This window comes from Drosophila takahashii, chromosome 3R (genome assembly GCF_030179915.1).
Source record: "Drosophila takahashii strain IR98-3 E-12201 chromosome 3R, DtakHiC1v2, whole genome shotgun sequence".
In the NCBI taxonomy this organism is placed as follows: Eukaryota; Metazoa; Arthropoda; class Insecta; order Diptera; family Drosophilidae; genus Drosophila; species Drosophila takahashii.
The window spans coordinates 3,256,567-3,271,142 of record NC_091681.1 but is presented as its reverse complement, the minus strand read 5'-3'; the positions used below and the strand labels follow the sequence as shown (position 1 = coordinate 3,271,142).

The following is a 14,576-nucleotide window of genomic DNA, read 5'->3' as shown; positions in this document are numbered from 1 at the left end:
ACAATTTTCTAATAACAAGAAATTTTTTTTCTATTTTCAAAGGTAGGCCGATTCAATGGCGAGATTTCCAAAATTTAGAAATTAATTTTTATGAGTGTACTTATGTACTAATATGACAGAAGCTGTTAATATATTTTATAATGTATTAAACGCAGTTTTTGATACATGCGTTCCTATGTAATATCCTAAAATTTTTGACAAACCTCCGTGGTTTAGTAAAGAGTTGTCACGACTTTAAAATTTGATGTCTAGACTCTACAACAAGTTTAGAGCTTCCGGATCGCAAGCTGCCTTTTCCAGATACTTAAGTGTCCGGTCGGATTTTACCGTGCTTAACGCTGTGTTATAAAAACTATTTAGCTCCTTGCAAGACACAGTTTAGACTGGATTCGAAACAGTTTTATAATTTTCTTAACACTACGCTTTATGTTAACAATCTTCCAGTTACCTATTAACACTTAAATTTGAAAATTCCGCCGCAAACACTGATCAGACCATAGCCGACCTTTTTGAATAGTTTTTTCAAACCACCTATTTAACATCAAGTCCGTCAGATAAGTCTTACCCCTATTATATGCCCTAATCAAAATTTAGAACCATCACAGAGAAAGCTCGTGCCATGGTAAGTGGTTCACAACTTGACAAATGTTTTTGGGGTGAAGCAGTGTTAACTGCAACTTAATCGAATTCCTAGTAGAGCAGTAATAAATAGCGTGATGACCCCTTACGAGATGTGGCACAATAAAAAGCCCGGTTAAAAACATTTGAGAATGTTTGGTGCAACTGTATATGAGCACAAAAAAATTAAAAAGGGAAAATTTGGTGATAAATAATACAAAGCTATTTTAGTGGGCTACTAATCAAATAATCAAAAACTGTGGGATGCTGATAATTAAAATTTTTTCGTTACAAGAGATGTGGTTGTCGATGAAACCGATTTTGTTAATTCTAGGGCTGTTAAATTTAAAACAGCATGTTACGAGGGCCGGTTAGGGCGGGAAGCGAGTCAAAAAGGGGGACAGCAGAAGCCACAGTCTCTGAAGTTGCGAAAGAAGAAAGAAAGACCAGCTTTGCACAATGCAATATAATGCACCAATTGGGCAATTCAATGGAAAAATATAGCGGTCCGCAAAGCAACGAAAGACTGATATGAACCCGAGAGCTGACGACAGCTAAATCCAAAGAGTGCCAGTTAGCTAGAAAAAGGGGAAATGAGTACCTAGATGGGAACACTTAGGTACGAAAATAAGAACCCGGAAGCAAAAAGAAAAGCTCAGCTGCTGTATAAAAGAACTAAAACTCCACGGAGAAGTCAGTCAGATTCTCAGATACGGCCGGTACTATTACAACTCGAGCGCAAAGAACAAAATAATCCGTTCGACGGAAAGTTCCAAAGAGTGAACATGAATCCTCGTTTCGCGTTGCACATAAACTCCGTGTAAAGGACCCAAAACAGCAAAATGGGATCCAAAGTTTCAAAAGCGGAAGGCAACACTGCCAATGTTATAAATAATGTCGAAGTGGTAGACCACAAGGACGAAATTGTAAAAGTGTTTAATGTCTTGTGTCTGATAGCAGTGTTAATAATGGTCCTTATAGTCCTCCGAGGACTCAGGATGTACAAAAGATCCGTACAACTCCGTCGGGATCACGGACACGATTTAGAAAGGATCGTAACCGCTGCCGCTAACTGGCCCGAGCGAAACCGGGATTAAGCACCAACAATAAAGTGAACTAAACCAAAAATAAAACAATCAACAACCGCAACAAGAACCAAACAACAGAAAAAAAAAAACAAATAATTATCAGTGACAACACTGAAAACCCAATCCAGCCACCACAACGAACGTGCATGTGTAATACGAAGCTCAGCGAGAAGTCACCGCCGTGGAGTTCACCTGGATGACCGAGTGCCGCTTTCTTTTATTCCCGCCATGTTCTCATAGTTTTTTTAATTGTCTGTTCAGTGTTTATGAGAAAAGAAAATTAATAGTTACGCGAAAGACGCGATGTCCAAGATATAAATTACACCCAAAATAAATATTATTTTTAAGTGCACTAATACACATACACATACATATACATATATATATATATATATGCCCAATTTAATTTAATATTTATCGCCAACCCAAATGATCCAGAGCGTCGAGATCTCATCGCCCAGGACTTAAAGGGGTAAGTTTGCCGGAACACGGTTCCTTTTTACCAGAAACATATTTATATATATATATACATACACCATGATTAATACACAGGCCCTCGCGGTCACTCTCAGAAATGAACCACATTTTTATATTAAAGTGAAATATATTCTGTCTAAAGTAAATTCACCTATAACGATAAATGATTTGGAACTTTTATACATTGAGACCTTCCGTCTTAACTTTTCACCGCTCATACACTGTAATAAAGTAGAAAAGGCCTTAGTTTGTGCTACAATACCCAACACTAATGTTTACTCTGAAAGCTTTTCAAATAAATTTCTTGGTGAAGTTAATACCTTTGTCATCCGTCTGATGAATTAGTTAAAGTCCAATACAATTATTCAACAAAAAAAAAACACACTACCATATAATCCAACTAATTTTAATCATATCTTGACGTAGGTTAACCTTTTTATAACTTTTTTTATAATTTAATAACACCTTGATTTTTCAGCGGCGAGTATCAGCCTTGTGTTCGTATGAACGATCATAAGAGCCTCAGAGCGACGTTTGTAGTCGTGAATAGTCAGCAATTTGTTGACGTGTGCACCTTATACAGGTGGTAAATTCGATACTCTCCGCTAACAATCTTTGTTGTCAACTACAATTAATTTCATATGTAATACCAATCATAATGTTACTCATAAGTGGCACTTGCCAATATTTCCTACAATAAAGTTTATAATGTAAATCAAACTTTATAATGTCTTGGTAGAAACCAATTAAAAGGGGAGCTGGTAAACATGGAAGAAGGGGTCAAGAACAATGACATAACTTTTGACTGACGACCGCGACATTAGGGGATCGTGTTGCGCGGCCCGCGACGATCCATTTGGCACACGAACGTGTGAAGGGGAGGGAATGTGGCCGAAACACAGCCCGATCGTGTTACGATCAAGCTACAGCTGAGCTTGTGGGGCAGTGCAGACAGAAGACCAACGGACCTTACGAATTCTATCCATTTTTCAGGCACGATAAATTTATTCTCATTATGTTGGAGAGGAAGTGGCTTCCAAAGAACCCACCCCAAATACGGCGAGCTTAGCCGGCAGCCAGCGTGCCTGCTCAGGACGCAACTTCCTCGGCCCAAGTCCTTCTCAGGACTGGGGCACTAATATGCCGACGTAACAGAATTGGCGCCCAACGGAGGACTTTTGTATATTCTTTAAGGAATTTTTGTAGGATCCACCATTTAGATACTTATGGTGTCTGAGTTGGTGTACCTTCTACCTTCGGTATAACCCACATCTCTAAATACCAAAATTTAATTTCGCTATGGTTAACGCAAGGGAGATAAGTAATTTAAATCATTTCTGTTTGTTGTTGTTTTGTTTTATGGTAGATTGCAAAATGTTTAGAATGTAAAGTCCGCAACTTCTGCGACAGTCAGAATTGAGAAGGCCTCTCAATAGGAATATTGTCTCAGAATTGAGGTATGACTTTATACTTTGGTTCCTTTTTAAAATCATAGATATCCTTTGTTTGAACATGGCAAAAATTACTAAGACGTTCGGAGAGAAATATGAGTGTTCCTTTTTATAATATTATTATAACACTACGTGCAAGACCGACTTTTTATTTTTTTTGTAGGGATTTAAATTCAAGGGCTTCCTTTGGCCGACGCTATCCGCTTGACTAGGCTATGCCAGGTCTTTCGAGAGGTTCGAGTCCAGATCAAGCTGAGTTGCTGCAAAGGCTGCGGCGTAACAACTGGCGGTGTCAGGATGTTGCGATTACGTGGCTGATCAGCGTTCTCATGACTAGGGGGGAGGGGGCGTACTGACCGGATCCATACAGCCGACGCTATCCGTTTGTATTAGGCTATGCCAGGTCGCTCGAGAGGTTCGAGTCTGTATGGATACCACAACTACAAGGGCGGGTGACGAAATATATCTCTCTGGCCGACGCTATCCGTTTGTACTAGGCGATGCCAGGTCGCTCGAGAGGTTCGAGACCAGAGAGAGAGGAAGCAGCGAGGCAGTTCCTAGTGTCTGTTTTGGAATAAAGCTCTTTTCGTCTGTCTATGAGTGAGCTTAGCTGTTTTCCGATGACGGGGGGAGGGGGTTCGGACAGTATCTTCTACGGGGAATCAGCACTCCGGTGGAGGCTGTAGTCCTGGGAAGAGATCAGTAGGACATGGACGGAACTGGTAGCTCCGGTGGAGGCCAGTTGAATTCATCCATGGATTTCTATTGTTTAGGGATTTTTATGTAGTTTCGGGGGCTTCATTTTGGACGGTTTCTTGACCCGTATATACCCAATCATACCAGCAAACCCGATTTAAAATTTTATTTATTGTTTTGCCAAGTCTTTGTCCATTGAAAGACAGCGTATGCATAAAAAGAAGTGTCGTCAGCATAAATACACCCATACGTCCACATACATATATAGTCGTCATTGTCATTGACCGTCACTGGGGTAATTTGAAGATTTACCTCAATTATTTTTATTCTTGAATATTTATGTGTTTGGTTGACCGTCTGAAGGGCGCGTGCCAGTCAGTTTCTTATTACCACGGCACGAGTTTAACGTAGGAGAATATAAAGTAAGGTAGGTCAGGTACGAGTTGAGCTAACGAATAGATTATATAAGTGAGAATTGATGGCAGGAAAAAGGAAGCAGGTCGCGATAAGATTACCTCGGACTAGATCGGCACGGGCATCCACATTAGCGGCGCGACAGGCTGGTCAGGCAAGAATCAGCGATACCAGGAGAGATCAGGAACCAGCGAGCACCAGCACCTCAACAGATCCAGCACACGATCAATCGATGAGCTTCAGCAGTAAGCTCGATAATTTGGGAAGTCTGGCGGACTGCAACAACTCAGGGATGGACGACTCATTAGGAGCCGTAGGGGGAGTTACAAACCGGCTAGGCCAGCCGCAAGGAAGGTCCAGCATGCTCCCGAACACCAGGTCATTCCACCTCCGAAAGTAGGTTGGAGAGGATGATGTCAGCCATTATTATACAAGGCAACGAACTAAAGGCAACACTCGCAACGCAGATCACAGAGTTAAACACACAAATGATAAATCTCCAGTTGCGAGTCGCTGAAGTAAGCGAAGCACAGGGATCCGGAAACTTATCAGGAGGCAATAGCTCCACTCCACAACTAGCAAGGGGACAAGAACCAACAGCAAATGGTCGAGATACCAGACATAGGAATCACGAAGGGATGAGTTCAGGATCAGAACCACCAAGATATCCTGGACAGGCTTCAGGGGATCCGCCTACTCCGAATGAACGAGAGAGGGGAGAGACTACTAGTATGCAGGAAGTTTCACAGCTCATTAGTCGATCAGCTGGAAATCAAAACGCCAGACTCGACAAGTGGAATCTCAAGTTTGATGCCACTGCCAGGGGTATGTCCGTGGAGAGTTTTCTGTTTCGGGTGGAAAGGATGAAGGATTTATACGGGTGCACGGAGGAACAGGTGTTCAGAGAGTTTCATGTGTTACTCACAGGCCCCGCCTTAAAGTGGTATTGGCAACTGTTAGAAGACAAAGCTGAGGAGTACGAATTCGGCTACTTTTCGCTGACACGAGAAATGACCAGGGCGTTCTCAGCCTCGGAAAACGATTATGTTACCATCAAAGATCTGGTGGAGCGGCACCAGGGGTATAATGAGAGTTTGGACGATTACATCTCGGCAATGCACAATCTGCATTTTAAGATGCGAAGGAAAATTCCGGAATCAGATCTGGTGGAGATTTTGAAAGAGAATTTGAACTCCCAACTCGGAGCATTTATGTTGGCTTCTCCAATAGATTCGTTAGCAGAGTTTAAAAAGAAGGGAAGACGGTTGGAGAAGTGGATAAGAGATAAGAGAGCACGGCCGCGACACGTCAACGAGATTGTCAACGAGTCAGAAGAAGACAGCGAATCAGAAGAGTACCAACTTGAGGCGTTCCAAAAAGACCGGCGACCGCAGGGAGCGAATGCGGAAAAGCCGAGCAGGACGAACCCATTCCGGCAAAATACAAACAAGAAAGTTTTCACAGGAGGGAGCGGGCCAGAAGCAGGAGGAGAGTGCACATCCCCGTTTCACACATATTTGTGTTACACTTGCAACAAGCCGGCCGATTTCTATCGCCATCGCAACCAAGCAGAGGGGACAGGATGCCAAGCCCGGTTCCATGACACCCAGTGTAATTACTGTGGCAAAAGTGATTCGTATCACTCAACGCAGGCTCCTTTTTTATCAAAGGGTCTGACCAGGGACTTCGGGGCGCCCGGTCAGAAAAACGAGACCCAGAAGCAATAGAGAGCACGATCGCGAGCCCGGCGCAGATTTCTCCGCATAAATCCTTTCAGCAGCGGAAGACGGAGTATGAGGCGGCTCGCGCACGCATCTTTAACCCGGACGATAAAAAAGAGGACGAGAGACAGCACCGGAAGGACAAGAAGCTCCAACACCTACATCATTCTAGGGATACCACACGGGAATTTAGGAAAAAATTAGTGGCTTCCATTGTCAGCCTTAAAAACGACAACCGCTTGTTTGCCAAGACTAGAGTAGACGGCGAGGAGATAGTCGCGTTACTCGACACCGGAGCAAGCGCCAACTGCATTGGAAAAGGAGCGGAGGTGTTTTTGCAAGGGCGGGAACAGAAGGTGAAAAAGCTAACAAAGCAGAACGTCCAAACCGCTAGCGGGGGAAAAACCCAGGTTACGGGCATGATTACCTTACCAGTAGAATGGGAAGGAGAAACGAAAGAACTAGAGTTCTTGATAGTGCCAGCCTTACAGCAGTCGTTTTATTTTGGGATTGAGTTCTGGGAGGAGTTTGGACTTCCTCTACCAGGACAGCGCTACGTGCGGGTAGCCGAGGTAGATCCAGTGGCACCCATAGAAGAAGACAAGCCTGCACGACAGGAGACCGCCTACACTCCGCATAAACTCTCGATAGAACAGGAAACCATCTTAAACCAACTTGTGGCAACCTTTCCATCATGTTCAGACATGGGCTTAGGGAAGACTGGTTTAGAAGAGCATGTCATAGAAGTTACCCAGGAAAATCTGCCGATTAAGCAAAGGCACTACCCCATCTCGCCAGCAAAACAACAGCTGGTGTTTGCCGAACTTGATCGAATGCTAAGTTTGGGAGTGATTGAGGAAAGTAACAGTAGCTGGAGCTCCCCAGTCACCTTGGTGCAGAAAGGCACGAAAAACCGTCTTTGCTTAGATGCCCGCAAAGTAAATTCTCGGACTATAAAAGATGCGTACCCTTTACCACACATTGAGGGCTTATTGAGTCGGCTGCAAGAAACATATTATATTTCAGCAATCGATTTGAAAGACGCCTTCTGGCAAATACCCTTAGAAGCCAAGAGCAGGGAGAAAACAGCATTCACGGTGCCAGGTCGGCCGTTGTATCAGTTTACGGTTATGCCGTTTGGCTTATGCAATGCAGCACAGAGAATGTGTCGACTAATGGACAAAGTTATTCCAGCTGCACTACGGGAGCATGTATTTGTATATCTCGATGATCTGTTGGTATGTTCGCCTACGTTTGAGGAACATTTAAATATGTTGCGGCAGGTCAGTGACTGCTTGAGGAGGGCAAAGCTGACGATTAACGTGGATAAAAGTAAATTCTGCTACAGCCAAGCTAAATATCTAGGGTATATTGTAGGCGGAGGTCGCATTAAAACAGACCAGGCAAAAATACAGGCGATTCAAGAGTTTCCGCAGCCCACTTCCGCCAAGCAAATGCGGAGATTTTTGGGTATGACCGGATGGTATCGGCGTTTTATTCAGAATTACGCACAAACGGCGGCGCCGCTCCATGAGAGTCTAAAAAAAGATCGGATTAAGAAATATGAACTTGACCAGGAAGGAGTGAAAGCATTTGAGGCTCTGAAAACCAGCATGGTTTCTGCGCCAGTACTGATAACACCGAATTTCTTCAAGCCTTTCACCATCCAATGCGACGCATCCACAACGGGAGTAGGAGGCGTGTTATTTCAAACCGACGAGGACGGCGGAGAGCATCCAATCGCATACATGTCTGCAAAGTTGAATAAAGCTCAGCGGAACTATTCCATTACGGAACTGGAGTGTTATGCTGCGATTTTAAGTATTAGTAAATTCCGACCATATGTGGAAGGCATGCCTTTTAAAGTAATCACGGATCATGCTAGTTTAAAGTGGCTCATGGGACAAAAAGATTTGTCAGGAAGACTGGCAAGGTGGAGTTTAAAATTGCAAGCTTTTGATTTCCAGATTGAGCATAGGAAAGGGGCATTGAACGTAGTCCCCGACGCGCTCTCGAGAACACATATGGACGAGATAGCTACAGAAGACCCAGCAGAAATCCAAGTGGATCTAAAGGCAGACGCATTCCAGTCAAAAGAGTACCGAGAGCTGGTTCTGGCAGTGGAGAGGCACGCAGAAAAGACACCAGACATTCAGGTATCTGAAGGCTATGTGTACAAACGATTAGGCTTCCGGTCGGGAGAAGTAATTAACGAAGACCGAGCTTGGAAACTGTGGGTTCCGCTAGAGCTTAGGCAGGAGCTCGCCTTTCAAGCTCATCACGGCAAGACGGCAGGTCATGGAGGGATCCACAAAACACTGGAAAGAATCCGACAGTTTTATTACTGGCCCGGCATGACAGTCAGCGTACAAGAAATAATAAAGAATTGTGAAGTATGCAAAGTCAGCAAAACCGCCAACAAAACGAACCGACCTCCAATGGGCAAACAAATCATAACAGAACGCCCAGGGCAAAGATTATATATTGATTTCATGGGGCCATACCCCAGAACAAAATCTGGAAACACCGTAATCTTTGTATGTCTAGATCATTTTACTAAGTTCGTTTGGTTAGAACCAATGCGGAAAGCCACCGCTGGAGGTGTCGTCAGCTTTCTGGAGAAGTCAATTTTCCATCAGTTTGGGGTGCCAGAGTTTATACACTCTGATAACGGCAAGCAGTTCGTCTCTCAGGTATTCGCAGAACTGCTCGAGCAACATGGAATACGACACATACGAACTGGCTTCTATGCTCCCCAAGCTAATGCAGCTGAGAGGGTAAACCGATCCATATTGCAAATGCTCCGGGCAACGACTGAGAAAGACCAGCGGAATTGGGACTCCCACTTAAGTCGAATAGCGTGTACTCTAAGAAGTGGCTATCATGAAGCGTTGGGATTGGAACCATACTATGCAATGTTTGGGACACGGATGGTCACGCACGCCAGTGCGTATGCGATTATGCGAAGCCTTGGCGGGGTCTCAGCAACCGACCAAGCAGTGTGCTTAGCGGACAAGATGGAGTTAACCCGAGATCACGTGAAGAAAGGTCTAGCACGTGCACACGAGAAAGCGGAAAGGACATATAATACCCGCAGCAGAGAAGTCGAATTTGCCGTAGGACAGGTGGTATACCGAAAAAACTATCGGCAAAGTAACCGAGCGGAAGGGTATAATGCAAAGTTAGGGCCAAACCGAGTTCGGTGTGTCATACTTAAACGACAAGGGAATTCGTTGTACGAATTAGGCAATGGAGTTGGCAAAAGTGTTGGTGTATACCATGCCAAAGACCTGTATATAGCTTGACCCCCTGAATGAAATCCGAAGAATCTCCGCCAGCCAAGAGAGTTTGTAAGAATTACGGAATCAGGCCAGGAGAGACCTGCTATATAAACCCGACAACACGACAAATCCGACAGCAATGACTATGGGGCCCCAAAAGCGTTTGAATGGAGTCGCCAAGGCCAAGAAGGAGGTAGCAGAAAAAATATACTTGCTTGAGATTTCACTCGAGCTGCTGGGTTGCTACCAGCATGAAATCCCATGGAGGCAGGAGCAAATCCTCCAGAAATTAAGACAAATGCAGAAGGAAGAGGACCCGGAAGAAATAACCCGACTACAGGAGCAGGTTAACACTCTCAAGAGGGATATGGAAGATGACCAGGACCGCCTACGGAGGGCACACGGACATGTGGACTGGGACCTCCTGTCCGTCTCTCAGGCACGAATGGAGTTGCGGCGGCTGGAAGGATGGGTGACGCGACCCGCACCCAAGAGCCGGATCCGATTATAAAAGAAAAAAAAAAAAAAATATATATATATATAAATAAATAAATAAAATTATATGGAATATCACAAATGTTTTTACAAAAAATTATCCCGGCTAGTTCTGTCGATAGAGCACGAGACTCTGTATCCCAGGGTATGGGTCGAGGCCACACGTTGGGCTGGACTCAGGCACATGAAAAAAAAAAAACACCCTGTAACCGCCTGTCGTAGAATTCTTTTTGCGAGGTCGTTCCATACGGAATCCGCATCGACGACATCGAGCCTGTTACGAGGGCCGGTTAGGGCGGGAAGCGAGTCAAAAAGGGGGACAGCAGAAGCCACAGTCTCTGAAGTTGCGAAAGAAGAAAGAAAGACCAGCTTTGCACAATGCAATATAATGCACCAATTGGGCAATTCAATGGAAAAATATAGCGGTCCGCAAAGCAACGAAAGACTGATATGAACCCGAGAGCTGACGACAGCTAAATCCAAAGAGTGCCAGTTAGCTAGAAAAAGGGGAAATGAGTACCTAGATGGGAACACTTAGGTACGAAAATAAGAACCCGGAAGCAAAAAGAAAAGCTCAGCTGCTGTATAAAAGAACTAAAACTCCACGGAGAAGTCAGTCAGATTCTCAGATACGGCCGGTACTATTACAACTCGAGCGCAAAGAACAAAATAATCCGTTCGACGGAAAGTTCCAAAGAGTGAACATGAATCCTCGTTTCGCGTTGCACATAAACTCCGTGTAAAGGACCCAAAACAGCAAAATGGGATCCAAAGTTTCAAAAGCGGAAGGCAACACTGCCAATGTTATAAATAATGTCGAAGTGGTAGACCACAAGGACGAAATTGTAAAAGTGTTTAATGTCTTGTGTCTGATAGCAGTGTTAATAATGGTCCTTATAGTCCTCCGAGGACTCAGGATGTACAAAAGATCCGTACAACTCCGTCGGGATCACGGACACGATTTAGAAAGGATCGTAACCGCTGCCGCTAACTGGCCCGAGCGAAACCGGGATTAAGCACCAACAATAAAGTGAACTAAACCAAAAATAAAACAATCAACAACCGCAACAAGAACCAAACAACAGAAAAAAAAAAACAAATAATTATCAGTGACAACACTGAAAACCCAATCCAGCCACCACAACGAACGTGCATGTGTAATACGAAGCTCAGCGAGAAGTCACCGCCGTGGAGTTCACCTGGATGACCGAGTGCCGCTTTCTTTTATTCCCGCCATGTTCTCATAGTTTTTTTAATTGTCTGTTCAGTGTTTATGAGAAAAGAAAATTAATAGTTACGCGAAAGACGCGATGTCCAAGATATAAATTACACCCAAAATAAATATTATTTTTAAGTGCACTAATACACATACACATACATATACATATATATATATATATATGCCCAATTTAATTTAATATTTATCGCCAACCCAAATGATCCAGAGCGTCGAGATCTCATCGCCCAGGACTTAAAGGGGTAAGTTTGCCGGAACACGGTTCCTTTTTACCAGAAACATATTTATATATATATATACATACACCATGATTAATACACAGGCCCTCGCGGTCACTCTCAGAAATGAACCACATTTTTATATTAAAGTGAAATATATTCTGTCTAAAGTAAATTCACCTATAACGATAAATGATTTGGAACTTTTATACATTGAGACCTTCCGTCTTAACTTTTCACCGCTCATACACTGTAATAAAGTAGAAAAGGCCTTAGTTTGTGCTACAATACCCAACACTAATGTTTACTCTGAAAGCTTTTCAAATAAATTTCTTGGTGAAGTTAATACCTTTGTCATCCGTCTGATGAATTAGTTAAAGTCCAATACAATTATTCAACAAAAAAAAAACACACTACCATATAATCCAACTAATTTTAATCATATCTTGACGTAGGTTAACCTTTTTATAACTTTTTTTATAATTTAATAACACCTTGATTTTTCAGCGGCGAGTATCAGCCTTGTGTTCGTATGAACGATCATAAGAGCCTCAGAGCGACGTTTGTAGTCGTGAATAGTCAGCAATTTGTTGACGTGTGCACCTTATACAGGTGGTAAATTCGATACTCTCCGCTAACAATCTTTGTTGTCAACTACAATTAATTTCATATGTAATACCAATCATAATGTTACTCATAAGTGGCACTTGCCAATATTTCCTACAATAAAGTTTATAATGTAAATCAAACTTTATAATGTCTTGGTAGAAACCAATTAAAAGGGGAGCTGGTAAACATGGAAGAAGGGGTCAAGAACAATGACATAACTTTTGACTGACGACCGCGACATTAGGGGATCGTGTTGCGCGGCCCGCGACGATCCATTTGGCACACGAACGTGTGAAGGGGAGGGAATGTGGCCGAAACACAGCCCGATCGTGTTACGATCAAGCTACAGCTGAGCTTGTGGGGCAGTGCAGACAGAAGACCAACGGACCTTACGAATTCTATCCATTTTTCAGGCACGATAAATTTATTCTCATTATGTTGGAGAGGAAGTGGCTTCCAAAGAACCCACCCCAAATACGGCGAGCTTAGCCGGCAGCCAGCGTGCCTGCTCAGGACGCAACTTCCTCGGCCCAAGTCCTTCTCAGGACTGGGGCACTAATATGCCGACGTAACAAGCATTCCTGAAAGATAGTAAGACAAGTACAAATAAAACTTCCCGAATGAAAGTAGGGAAATTATAGAAACTAAATTCCCGAATAAAAGTAAGAAATGCGACAACACACCAATCCTGAATGATAGTAAGGAAACGGATGAACATTTTCTGAATGAGAGTAAGAAATGAAAGCGAGATGATCTCCTGAATGAAAGTATGGGATCAGACAACCCGAATGAGAGTAGGGAAAATGAAACAGCAGAATACTTCGATGAAACGGGATCTGCTAAGAATCCAATTGGAACTGATGGTATTAAATTAACGAGCAGAAGAAGTGAGAGAATAGAAACAAAGCCCCAAATATCATATATGATAATAGTTTAAATAAATTTGTATTAAATGCTCACACTATCTTCAATGATGTTCCAAATACATACGATGAAATTCAATATAGGAACGATACGTTGTTTTAGAGGGAAGCCATAAAAACAGAGTTATGTGCCCATAAACTAAATAATACCTGGACAATCGTAGAAGGTCCTACACATAAAAACATAGTAGATAGCAAATGGGTATTTTCCGTTAAATATAACGAATAAGGAACTCCCACTAGATATAAAGCTAGATTAGTAGCACGAGGATTTACTCAAAAATACCAATACGACTATGAAAAGACTTTTTCTCCTGTAGCTAGAATTTACAGTTTTTGATTTATATTATCGTTGGCAGAACAATATAACTAGAAAGTCCATCAAATGGATGTAAAAACTGCATTCTTAAATGACACGTTAAAAGAGGAAATATATATGAGACTTCCTCAAGGTGTACAGGGCAAAGGTTACAATGTATGTAAATTGAACAAGGCAATTTTCGGACTTAAGCAAGCCGCTAGATGCTGGTTTAAAGTTTTTGAGCAAGCATAAGACTGTGAGATTGTAAACTCTTCCGCATAGCCATCAATTTTGTTCCTAGGGTTCATAGCTACATAATCACTGAAGACTTGATAGTAAAATTTTAATCGGTTCACAAGATATAGCCGTTACAAATAAATTTTGTATGTAAAACTTTAAATCGCCATAATAAGTAACGAGAGCTAAGCCAGAGAAACCCAAATGGGTTTTAGCTTATTTCGATGAGTACTTTCCGCCCATGAAAAAAAATGTTGCACATGTTATCTGAGCGGGTTTTTCTGGGTTTCCCCGTATCCTTGCGGCAAATGCTGGATCATATAACTATTCCCAGAATGCACACCACCAAATTTTTTTTTTTTTTAAATTTGTAGGGTCCTAGAAATAACATACAAAAAGATAGAGTCCGGCAAAAATGAATAAGTGTAGAAATTTTCCATTTTGCGGCGATGCCTCACAGGTATATCCCGGGCACCTTAAAACTTTAAACGCGCTTTTCGAAACCACTTTTTTTGAGACTGCCGGACACATAACTCGAACAAATCTTAACCGATTGACAGTATATTCAAAATACCTTTATCTATCGACACACGTAGGATTTTTTTTTATACTGCTCACTTTTTATACCCTTGCAGAGGGTATTATAATTTCAGTCAGATGTTTGCAACGCAGTGAAGGAGACGTTTCCGACCACATAAAGTATATAAATTCTTGATCAGCATCAATAGCCGAGTCCATTTAGCCATGTCCGTCTGTCAGTCTGTCCGTCTGTCCGTTTCTATGCGAACTAGTCCCTCAGTTTTAAAGCTA

At 42.7% G+C, this 14,576-nt stretch overlaps 1 protein-coding gene across 3 annotated transcripts in view; it reads right to left on the bottom strand.

Moving 5' to 3' along the window:
• The window catches only part of Dbp80 (putative ATP-dependent RNA helicase Dbp80), a 254,168-nt gene that overhangs the window by 34,037 nt on the left and 205,555 nt on the right, over positions 1–14,576 (bottom strand). The gene's annotated exons all lie outside the window — the stretch shown is intronic.